Below are 12,391 nucleotides of genomic sequence, written 5' to 3' on the forward strand. Positions count from 1 at the left end.
GGAAAATCAAATGGATATTGGAGATTCAATATTTATTCTTATGTTTGATCTAAGCTTGGGGGAGCTAACAAGGAAAGGTGGAAAACATGGAAGAGTTGCACATTTTTTTATTTATAAATAAAATAATTATTATTACTCAACTCAAATTGATTAATTAGTAAACAAAATTAGTTGAAGAGTTAACTATTTGTATGAATTCTTATGGAGGGACAACATGTCAAAAGAGAAAAAGGTGCCTCTTATATCCTTAAAGGAAACATCACATGATAAAGGAGAAGGTGGAGTATGATTACATGATCTTTCAAAAAGAAACATAGCTTTTGGGGGTAAACTTGTATGGCAAATGGTCTCTAAACTAGAATCTAAGTGGTGTAAGATTATGCAAGAAAAGTACTTGGACTCTCTCAATCTGTCTCAAGTTATCACTATCTTTGACCCCCCGAAGGGATCAGCTGTTTGGAATTTTATGATGTCTTCTAGAGAGGTTGTTACAAGATATGTGTCTTGGGAGGTTCATAATGGTGAAAGCATTCAGTTTTGGAAGGATTCTTGAAATGAATTCTCACCATTGAAACATACTGATCTTTTATTGGAATTTATTCCGACCATTAAAGCTTGTTGGGGTTATTTTTTGATTGAGTATGTATGTGGAGTTGAATTCTTCTTAGGTAAAGTCATTTGGAAGGACCCTTCAGAATTGCCCATCATAGATGACCAAAAACTCTACTTTCAGGAGATATTATCTACTAGAAGGGTATACATCACAAATTAGGAAGATAAGTTGATTTGGGCTCCTGCACAGGATGGTAAATATTCTATCAAAATTGGTTATAAGGCTGTCCGGTATATGGAAATTCAACATACTAAAAGTAGGGCCTTCTCTTTCTACTGGAATAGTGTTGTTTTACCTAAAGTTGGTTGCTTTGTCTAGTTAGCATTAAGAAAGATGATTTTAACAAGTGACAAATTGGAAAAATTACACATTGCCAACTCATTTTATTGTGTAATATGCAAGGAGGAGACTAAAATTGTTGATCACTTGCTCCTAAGGTGTCCTTTTGCTCAACAATGTTGGTCTTTTGTTTTGAGGAAACTTAATTTGTTAATGTCATTTCTTTATACTTTATGGGAGTTTTTCCAATCGTGGCCTACCCTCTTTTCTAGTTCTCTTTTTGCATGTATATGGAAATGTATTCCAGCGACAGACATTTGGTCAATCTGGTGGAAAGGAACAGGAGGATTTTTATACATGTTACCCCATTATTTGTTTTGAACAAAATAATGGGTATTTAATTTTGTTTCTCTCATTCGGTTTGATCCGTGTTTAGCCATGCACCTTTTGTTCCTGTCATAACCCCTCTTTGGACATTGGATTAAATAAATACTATAATTAAAACATTTATTAATTAACATTTAATGATATTGGAAAATCGTCTCATTTATGAGACTTCACGATTTTCCTCTAATATATATAATTATTAATGTTTATTATTATTTGTTATGATTATTATTTATTATTATTATTATATATGATCATTATTTATTATTATTTATATAGTAACTACCAAACAATTATAATGCAATAAGCGTTGGAATAGATTGAGAACCCATTAGCAAAATCAAAAATATCTCTTGAAGCCAAACTTTAATGTTTACCATGATGAGAACAGGTAAACACGGGAATCATTATAAATACCGATAAATCAATTATCGGAAGTGTTTGATTATTAATTCATATTGTATAACCCATATGCATCAAACCTAATAGAACTTAATAATAAATAATAATACAATTAAATATATATATATATATATATATATAACCAAATAAATGAATAGAATGAACTAAATGATAATAATAAACAATATTTAATATATAATGAACTAAATGATAATAAATAATATTTAATATATAATTTATATTTATTAAATATTAATAGTAATTTCATATTTATCAAATAAATTTTACAATATGCTAAGATGTTGATACGCATTGGCAAGTATCAATAAATATATGTTGGAGACAATGATTAAGATGACAGAAATCAACGTATGACTGGGCAGCAATTACATTGATAATGATGTTAGATTATACAACGATCATAGCCGATATGGATATGGAGGAACAACAATTATGATACGATAATGACTAAGTCACGAGAGAAGGCGATTAACTATGATATCTAGCAAACCAAGGAGCAGGATTATCGTCATATTAACTAATGCACATTGATTATTTGAGAATATTACTATCAGCATCAATTAAGGAGGCTGTTATAGTTGATATCCGAAAAGGCGCATCTAGACAACAATTTAGTATCTTCAGTAACAATGATATATAAGGAAAACTAAACGATTAGAGTGCAGCGATTGATAATTATCATGAATGAATGTGATTATCATTAGATAAAATCAGTTAAGAGTACAAGCTTCATCAATGACTCAAGAGGTGCAATCAGAATTGTTAAGAAGGGTGCGTTTGTCAAAGGACATGGGATATGTCTTATCCCACGTAACCCCTCATTCAAGGATGGAGATATAAGAGACCAGTCATCATTCAAAAAGGGAATACAGTTTTTTGGGGTTTTGATTACGGGTATCCAATTCAGCTTGGCTTATTGGAGCATTAGTCTCGGTGGCCCTCTCAATTACATGCGTAGAAATTCACATCAGACATAACATTAGATCATGGTTACAAGGAACACATCCATATTTGACACCACAGTTATATCACTGTAAGTGGTATTATATACCAACCACTGCATGATATAAAGGATCCCAGTCAGTAACAACAATTGATATTGCTATAAGAAATATCATGTACTTTTTACTACATAAGACACATCGATATATCAGGAAGAACACATTGCAGGTTGGAGTACCATAAATTGGCATATTTCATAAGATCTTATCAGACACAACTCTATTTTGTCATCCAATCTTTATCCCTTATCAAAATAGGTGAAAGGGAAAGTTTACAATATATAACCGACTTGGCATTCATCTATGTTGATTGCATTAAGAAAAACAAGCGATGTTAATGGATTCATACTATTGATTATATCATTTATGCTGTAATTGGATATTATGATCTTTGCTGCATTGGTAGTGATGCAATCTGTGGCTCCATCTACATTCCAATCATCCTCAACCTCCACTTCCTTTCCCTCCATATGCTGAGGACTTATTGTACTCTTTGCGATGGATATTAGGATGTGATTTTGAGATGCAACCTTTCCCCTCCACGGGATATATAAAAAGGGAGGTCAACCAAGGATAAGGGGAGAAGTGGTGGACAGGGAAAAGAGTTTAGAAGGAAGTCTGGGAAAGGAGCAGACTGCAAACAACAAGGGTAGAAATAGAAACAACTGCTGCATGTTTACTAACAGGGTATTTTATAGGGAATTTTTAGAGGTATTAAGTAAGAAGGTAATTTGTCTTGTCTTAGTTCACCAACTATTTGTATTCTTTCCAAGGTACTAAGTAGGGACATTACAAATGGTATTAGAGCTATGATCTTGCCATCTTGTAGGGTAAGATTGAATCAACAAATTATTCTAGTCAATAAACAAAGGCAAATACCATGACCGATAAGCAACGAGGGTTCCATCTCGTAAGATGAATTTAAAATATATTATAATTAGCCAAAATAGATATTGAATGGGTATGACTTCAAGGTAATTCGAATTAGAATATGGATACCTAAGCATATCTATGTGGCATTTAAAATACTTAATATATATATGATAAAAAATAAATAAATAAATAAATAAAATTAAAAAAATAATGACAAATAAGTTGGCATTTAAATTGAGAATAAATTAATCATAAATTCCATATGGACCATTAGTGAGGAAATGGGGTAGAGCAATGAGGTCAGCAGAAACTAGGCCTCTGTTAGGTACATCACCCGCTATGGCAACTGTAGGTCTGCCATTAGTGAGGCCAAGGGAGAATAAACCACTCCTGGACCTGATAAGCGCTACGGGCTTCTCATTGCGTCTAAATCCTTGATCTCACTGAGGAAGTGAATACGGAGAAGGCTAATGCATACACAAATATTTATTGAAATTACAAGTCAATATTGAATTGCATTATTAATGTGATTTTAAGATCACAAGGATTAGTCCCATAAAGAAACCATGGATTAATTATTAAGTAATGATGAATGGATAAATTGCACACCCAAACCCAGTAAGATACAAGGGAATAGGGCTATGGGATAGCAGGAACTAGGCCTCTGTCAGGTAGGCAACCCACTGTGGATGACGGAAAATCTGCCACACGTTGGGCCAAGGGGGAGTGTACCGCTCTTGGGCCTGATAAGCGCTACGGGCATCCTATTGCACCTACTTCTCCTTGGTCTCACTAGGGAATGAGTATGGAATTATCTCATTGATAACAGTATAATCTTAAAGAAAATTGACTAATAATAGATGTATACTTCACCACTAGTGTGGGAGAGAGATAGAGCAATGAGGTCACCAGGAACTAGGCCTCTGTCAGGTAGGCAACCCGCTGTGGATGACTAAAAATCTGCCATCAGTTGGGCCAAGGGGGAGTGTACTGCTCTTGGGCCTGATAAGCGCTACGGGCGTCTCGTTGTGTCTAAATCTTTTCTCTTTCATTAATGGCGAATAGGGAGTTAAGCATAGTCCATTTAATTAATACTTGAGGAAAGTCTCCAAACATTGTGCTATCTATCCTCTTTTTCGATATGGCTAATCAGACTCATTATATTTACTCCATTTGAAATTCTTAAATACTCTACCTGAGGTCACAAACTAGATTGAATGTTTATGTTCTTACATCGAGCTGGTGTTGATTTTTGTTTCTACTCATAACAAGAAGAAAATTTCACAATGTGTGTATTCATATGTATACTCTGTGTTTGCATATATGTATGCTTTGTGTTTTCCATGTATGCTTTGTGCCTTCCACATGTATGCTTCGTGTTTCCCATGTATATGCTTTGTGTTGTTTAACTCATGTTGGTAGATGGCTTAGTTGAGGAAATTAAAATAAACATTTGCTTGAGGACAAGCAAATTTGAGAAGGGCGGACTGTCATAACCCCTCTTTGGACATTGGATTAAATAAATACTATAATTAAAACATTTATTAATTAACATTTAATGATATTGGAAAATCGTCTCATTTATGAGACTTCACGATTTTCCTCTAATATATATAATTATTAATGTTTATTATTATTTGTTATGATTATTATTTATTATTATTATTATATATGATTATTATTTATTATTATTTATATAGTAACTACCAAACAATTATAATGCAATAAGCGTTGGAATAGATTGAGAACCCATTAGCAAAATCGAAAATATCTCTTGAAGCCAAAATTTAATGTTTACCGTGATGAGAACAGGTAAACACGGGAATCATTATAAATACCGATAAATCAATTATCAGAAGTGTTTGACTATTAATTCATATTGTATAACCCATATGCATCAGACCTAATAGAACTTAATAATAAATAATAATACAATTAATATATATATATATATATATAACCAAATAAATGAATAGAATGAACTAAATGATAATAATAAACAATATTTAATATATAATGAACTAAATGATAATAAATAATATTTAATATATAATTTATATTTATTAAATATTAATATTAATTTCATATTTATCAAATAAATTTTACAATATGCTAAGACGTTGATAAGCATTGGCAAGTATCAATAAATATATGTTGGAGACAATGATTAAGATGACGGAAATCAACGTATGACTGGGCAGCAATTACATTGATAATGATGTTAGATTATATAGCGATCATAGCCGATATGGATATGGAGGAACAACAATTATGATACGATAATGACTAAGTCATGGGAGAAGGCGATTAACTATGATATCTAGCAAACCAAGGAGCGGGATTATTGTCATATTAACTAATGCACATTGATTATTTGAGAATATTACTATCAGCATCAATTAAGGAGGCTGTTATAGTTGATATCCGAAAAGGCACATCTAGACAACAATTTAGTATCTTCAGTAACAATGATATATAAGGAAAACTAAACGATTAGAGTGCAGTGATTGATAATTATCATGAATGAATGTGATTATCATTAGATAAAATCAGTTAAGAGTACAAGCTTCATCAATAACTCAAGAGGTGAAATCAGAATTGTTAGGAAGGGTGCGTTTGTCAAAGGACATGGGATATGTCTTATCCCACGTAACCCCTCATTCAAGGATGGAGATATAAGAGACCAGTCGTCATTCAAAAAGGGAATATAGTTTTTTGGGGTTTTGATTACGGGTATCCAATTCGGCTTGGCTTATTGGAGCATTAGTCTCTGTGGCCCTCTCAATTACATGCGTAGAAATTCACATCAGACATAACATTAGATCATGGTTGCAAGGAAAACGTCCATATTCGACACCGCAGTTATATCACTGTAAGTGGTATTATATACCAGCCACTGCATGATATAATGGATCCCAGTCAGTAACAACAATTGATATTGCTATAAGAAATATCATCTACTTTTTACTACATAAGACACATCGATATATCAGGAAGAACACATTGCAGGTTGGAGTACCATAAATTGGCATATTTCATAAGATCTTATCAGACACAACTCTATTTTGTCATCCAATCTTTATCCCTTATCAAAATAGGTGAAAGGGAAAGTTTAAAATATATAATCGACTTGGCCTTCATCTATGTTGATTGCATTAAGAAAAGCAAGCGATGTTAATGGATTCATACTATTGATTATGTCATTTATGCTGTAATTGGATATTATGATCTTTGCTGCATTGGTAGTGATGCAATCTGTGGCTCCATCTACATTCCAATCATCCTCAACCTCCACTTCCTTTCCCTCCATATGCTGAGGACTTATTGTACTCTTTGCGATGGATATTAGGATGTGATTTTGAGATGCAACCTTCCCCCTCCACGGGATATATAAAAAGGGAGGTCAACTAAGGATAAGGGGAGAAGTGGTGGACAGGGAAAATAGTTTAGAAGGAAGTCTGGGAAAGGAGCAGATTGCGAACAACAAGGGTAGAAATAGAAACCACTGCTGCATGTTTACTAACAGGGTAATTTATAGGGAATTTTTAGAGGTATTAAGTAAGAAGGTAATTTGTCTTGTCTTAGTTCACGAACTATTTGTATTCTTTCCAAGGTACTAAGTAGGGACATTACAGTTCCTTTATGTTTCACTTTTTCTGCCCCAATGAACCCGTCAATTGAACATGCATATTGGTTCAAGGTTCAAAGTTCAATTGATGCCTTTGTGTGGGTCACGACTTTGTTATGTTGTTAAGCGAGCGAGCGTGAATGTGTTAAGTCGGTCTTGAACTTGAACTTTTGAACCATTTCTAAACCGGTTCAAGTTTCAAGGTTCAAAGTCTACCTTTATGTTTGTTAAAAGTCTTCGCTCGTTCCCGGTGTTGTGTTGAGCCGCAAGTTGGAAGTTCTTTTGTTTTCTCAGGATTGAACTTGAACCATTGAACTTCTTGTGAAATGGTTCAAAGTTCAAAGGTTCATTCCAAGATTGGTCCCAAGGACATTAATAACACAAAAGGTGGCGCGACAAAAGGAATATTCCGGACATCTTATAATTTAAAATTCTAATTTTGAAAAGAAATCATGAAAACTCAAGCCGTTTATGCAGAGTTGATGTGTAATTAAGAAAGTTGTCAGGTTCCCATCAAATCATTAGTTATCTCACATGTTTGGATGAATCATTATGAGGCTTGTGTAGGTGTTACTCATCTTTTCCGCTTCTTAACATGTGAATTCTCAAATTGTGAAAGTGGTAGCTTTTGTTGTTGGAGGAGCGAAAGACGGTAATTTCAACTCCATACTTCCGAGGGTTTCACAAATTTGATGGTGGTAACAAGTGAGTTTTGATAATTTCCCCTCTGCTGTGTTACTAGCTCAGAAAGTCTATGTAGGAAAATTCTTTGTTTTGGAATAGAATTCTGTTCTTTCTAGGAACTGTTTGATGAACGTAAAAGTGGCTCTTATGAGGCCAAATCTTCCAAAACTTGGTTGCACATCATGCCTAGTTAGTATACTTCCAGAACTAGGTGACACTTTTGGTGCAGGAGCACCTAGTTTTTCTTATACTCTCCATTTTATTGTTGTATTCCAAACTCTTCTATAACCTCTGCCACATCATTTTGAACTATTCTTCAACTCTATCCTACATGACATTGCACCAAACACTTGCCATACAACAATAAAATGACTGTTAACAACACTGTCACTGTTATATCACTATCTTATCTGCACTTAGCAAGGTTAGAACTTCATGGAAAAATTCACCAATGCATATATCAACCTCCAAGCAACTTTGTTAGCACTTTTCACAAGATGTCAAAGCATGAATATGTTCATAAAGCAAACTTGGATTCAAAAAGACATTAAATTCCCAAAACTGGGTACTTGTTGCCATCCACAACTCAACACATTTGCAAGGTGAAATACACATTGGTTGGAGCTCCAAATACATCTAAAACTCCAAGGAGACTAGTGCAGATCTCTACCTTAAGTTTTCTTACTCAAATTGATCCTTGAGCATAAACAAGTTTGGTCTTTGTTCACATTGCTAGCCAAATCCATCTCCAACTTGCCTAGCATATGCTCAAAAGCACTTCTTTTTCACAACCCTAGCTAAAATATGACTTATTTACACTGTAAATATGCAACACAACTTGTATAAGTCCACCCATGGGAGCCCAAACCTGGATTTAGACAAGTTGATGTATTTTGGAGTCCAAAACCCTTGACAGGGCAGTCAAGGAGCAAAATGAAAACAATTTTACAAAACCAACTTGCAAATGCACAACCTGCAAAACTAATTACATGTAGAGAATTGAATATACAATAGATACACTTTCCAAAAGGTACAGTATGGAAAGGAGAAGTCCTAGTATGGACTGCTATACAAATGGAGTGCAAAACATGAGAAAAGTCATAAAAATGCTTGTTCTTTAATTGATTATGAAAGAAAGTACAAAATCCAACCCTATACCAAGAAGAGGTAGGCAAATATATAGAATTTGGAGGTAGTTATCAAGTCCTGTATGGAAATAAGGCATTTTTGTCTTCTTTTTACAAAAAGTGTCCAAAATGACAACTTTTACAAGCAAAAATGACAACTTTTGTTGCTCCAAGTGGCAATTTGAGCAACCTAACTCAACCAACCTTCCAAAATCACCTAGGAATGACTAAAAACACTTTATAAACTTGTTTCAATTCTTTCCAAAGCATGGCTAAGCCTATAAGGTGATTTTTGACTTTTTAGCCTTATTTGGCCTAGGAGCACAAAACTGACAACACAAACCTTAAGAAACAAAACTTGATCTCTCAAGCACAAAATGAGATCAAACACTTATGAAATGACTAAAAACAACCTATAACAACATTCAAAACCTATTACAAGACTCACAAACACTTAAGCATGAAAATACTAAAAATGGAGAGTAAAAACAAAACTAGGTGCTTCTGCACCAACTTCTTTGGCTTAAGTTGACTTAGGAGATTTCTTAGAAAGAGATAGAAACCCTAGGGCTGACTCAATGATGGAAAGAATAGTTAGAAGTGACTTGATTGAATCTGTTGCTTTCCCAATTGTTGCTCCTTGTCTAAAATCAGTGTAGCATGTATGAACATATATGATGTTAATAGCAGGTGCATTAGGACCAGCAGTGGTGAATTGTTAGTAGAAATTAACAAAGAAACGACGATGGCTGCAATGGGAATCCCTCATAAAGAGCCATATGAAGATTGGTAAATTGGTACCTTGCAAGGAATTGGCTTCTAAAGGTTCGGAAAGGGGGGTCCTAGTTATCCATGCCTCTTACAAGAGAGCATTTCATCATGAAGGTGCGGGATATTGTAATATTTTGAACAGACTCAAAGGAAATTCACATGCTTTCTATTGGGAAGATTGGATGTACTTTTATATTCAAGTGTTGTTAGCTAGCGAGAAATATCTTGATTGAGTGTAGGTTATTGCTGAAAGGCTCCATGAGGGTTTGAGTAACTTTGTTGGAATGTCCAGTTTTTACATGTCCTCATATCTATTTTATATATTTACTTGTACCAGAGAATGGCAAGTGTTGCGTAATGAGCCTTTGGTGGATGACATGAAAGTTTATGATTATTACCCATACCTGCAAAAAATTTCACATGATGGAATGATGTTTTTGCAAGAAGGCTTGCCTTTGAGCTGCAGGGAGACATAAATAAAAGAATCTCAGCTGAGGCCATGGAGTTGGTTAGTATATATGGAAGCTACTTTATCTAATTTCCCAGATTTACATACATTAGAGTGGGGGCTTTGAAGGTGAACCATTCAAATTGCCCAGGTATGCCTTTGATAGTTATGTGCTTATTGAAGTTTGTAGACAGCTAGCCCACATTGACAAAAGGTTAGGGATGAAGGGTAAATCCAGGGTTGCCTTCCCGATTGAACTTGGATACTATAGTTATAAATCTGTATTTGATGCCTTGAACCTAGAATTAGAGTTCAAGAAAATGAATCTGCAACCCTACATTGCTAGACATAAGTTTGATAGAAGGGGATATGATGTAGAACATCTAAATGTTGATGACCATTTCTTCCATGAACCTTGATTAGAAGATTACTGGGAAAATTATTGTGATGAATTTGAAGTGAGGAGGAGATTGTGATCAAGATTCACTCTGTAGCAAGTTGTTACAGTGAAGTTATCCATTAATGTTTCAAGAGTACAAGAAGAGGAATAAGAAGATGTATTGGATCCTAAATTCAATGAAAGGGTTCAAGGGCAATCTATCCCTGAAATTGACTGGGATAGGAGAGAAGAGGAAAATATTCAAGCCAAGTCTTTCAATGTCATAAGAAGAATGGAGAAGTGGTTAAGGGACCACAAATTTAGAAAGGAGTCGATTATCACTCTTAATGAATTAACAATTGGTCCACTTGCTACAACACAGATTCCCACTTCATCCTCTAACGAAATTGTTGATGTTGCAGGTGCCACAAGGCTAAAAATTGGAGAGGTTAAAACCAGAAGATCAAAGAGATCCCCATTGAGTTCTTTAGTAGTTCAAATCACCCATTCAAGGAGCAAAAAGAAAAATAGGGAACTAGTGGCAAATCAAATTGTTGTGGACTTGGATTCAAGCGAAGAAACCCAGGTGATCATGGATCAACAAGTGTCAAATAACCCTTCAGTGCAAGATACAAATGCAGGGAAAGAACCTGAAGAAGATCCAAATCCAATGAGCACTATGACTGTTGTCAACCTACCTGATGATCAGACACCTCTGCCCAAAGAAACTTCCAGTACTTCTCGATGGCTTAGAGCTTCAATTGGGAATAAACACATAATTGTCCCTATTACTATTCCCATGGAGGATATGGTAAGTAAGTGCCTTGGGAAAATATCCAAACCCAAGAAGCTCAAAACACAGGCAATGATGGAAGTTGATGATGAAACAGGCCACTGGGTAGCGGAAGTAGCTAAGCCTATCTTAGATAGAGATCCAAAAAAAGCCACTAAGAATGATTTTATTGTTGAGAAAATCGACCTGGGAGTTTCTTCAAGGGTTGTGGATGCCAAAAATTTAGAATCCTCCACTAAGAGAATGATATCTAGGACCTGGAAAGATGAAAAGGACGAATGGGAGTTGAAACAAGTTGTTACTCAGATGGCAGAATATATCAATGTCATACATCACCCGAGTCCTCAGCCCTTGACACAGATGACATTGTCCTTTGACCCCAAATCACCAGTGAATCAAAAGCTATTGGATCAGGTCCAGAGAAGCCGCATGATAGCTAAAGTTTTTGATGAGTGGCTTGATTCCATAGTGCACCAGGGCACAAACTACATTGCTAGCCTGATCAAGGTATATGATTGTGCTATGCTCAAATTTATCATTCTAAATAAGAAATAAGGAAAATCATGAATCCCTTAACTATCTAAGCAATTCGAACATAAACCAATGAAATAGATACAAAATAGACTAAAATTAAACAATGTAAAACTCCCTATTGTGCATCATGGCTTCCATTGTTCTTCTCCTCTTTGTGGTATAGTGGCTCTCAGATATCGTGCTGGCAACCTGCAAATGACACAAAGATTCAAAGTTCGTGATTGAGAGTAATTGTCTAGGATTGAGGAGGATTGAAAATGGAGATTGAATGCTCAATTTATAGATAATTGGAGATGATTGATTGAAAGGTAGAACAAATTGATCAAGAGGTGGAACTCAAGTGAGCTCACATATTGATTGATAGTTGAATTGTTGATTTGGAGGTGAAACTGAATAGATTGAATAGATTAAATGAGTTAATTGATTGAGAAAAAGCTAATTGAAGGAAGAA

This window comes from Cryptomeria japonica, chromosome 9 (assembly GCF_030272615.1).
Source record: "Cryptomeria japonica chromosome 9, Sugi_1.0, whole genome shotgun sequence".
Lineage (NCBI taxonomy): Eukaryota > Viridiplantae > Streptophyta > Pinopsida > Cupressales > Cupressaceae > Cryptomeria > Cryptomeria japonica.